Here is a 1,272-nt window from a genome sequence, read left to right on the forward strand (position 1 = left end):
CAACTTATGTAAAGAATAGACTAAATAAGACAACTTGCATAAAACACACATATTTTTATTACAAATGAAAAAGACGATTTACAAATTCTTTATTCCTTATTTATTGAATGAATAAAGAATAACTTTTATTCCAATTTCGGTTTTCTAATTAAAAAACAAAAATCTAAAACAAAACACGTCTCGCTCTCCGCATTCTTAATTTATTTGAAAGTGAAATTTCTGTTTTCAAAACTCATCGATTTGCGAAAAGAAAAACAAAACAAACGAAAACCTGTGCCTTTATCTTATAGAAGCAGTGTTTTTCAACCTTGAAACTTTAGTTAAATCACTTAAATTATGATAAATTCATTAAAAATTAGTAATTAAATGATATTTGATTCAATTTATATGTCTTTTGCGAAATGGATGTGGTCAAAATGGATTTTTCGTCCATTTCACGTTGAATTCTAAATTGAGAAAACGAATTCGGTTTTCGAACAAATCTTTATTTTCGCATCAATCTTTTGAGATATTTTCATTGAAAACCAAAGACAAACTCAACTTATGTAAAGAATAGACTAAATAAGACAACTTGTATAAAAAACACACATATTTTTATTACAAATGAAAAAGACGATTTACAAATTCTTTATTCCTTATTTATTGAATGCATAAAGAATAACTTTTATTCCAATTTCGGTTTTCTAATTAAAAAAACAAAAATCTAAAACAAAACACGTCTCGCTCTCCGCATTCTTAATTTATTTCAAAGTGAAATTTCTGTTTTCAAAACTCATCGATTTCCGAAAAGAAAAACAAAACAAACGAAAACCTGTGACTTTATTTTATAGAAGCAGTGTTTTTCAACCTTGAAACTTTAGTTAAATCACTTAAATTATGATAAATTCATTAAAAATTAGTAATTAAACGATATTTTACTCAATTTATATGTCTTTTGCAAAATGGATGTGGTCAAAACGGATTTTTCGTCCATTTTACGTTGAATTCTAAATTGAGAAAACGAATTCGGTTTTCGAACAAATCTTTATTTTCGCATCAATCTTTTGAGATATTTTCATTGAAAACCAAAGACAAACTCAACTTATGTAAAGAATAGACTAAATAAGACAACTTGTATAAAACACACATATTTTTATTACAAATGAAAAAGACGATTTACAAATTCTTTATTCCTTATTTATTGATTGAATAAAGAATAACTTTTATTCCAATTTCGGTTTTCTAATTAAAAAACAAAATCTAAAACAAAACACGTCTCGCTCTCCGCATTCT

Source organism: Nicrophorus vespilloides, unplaced genomic scaffold (genome assembly GCF_001412225.1).
Source record: "Nicrophorus vespilloides isolate i.1.1-1 unplaced genomic scaffold, Nicve_v1.0, whole genome shotgun sequence".
Taxonomy (NCBI): Eukaryota; Metazoa; Arthropoda; class Insecta; order Coleoptera; family Silphidae; genus Nicrophorus; species Nicrophorus vespilloides.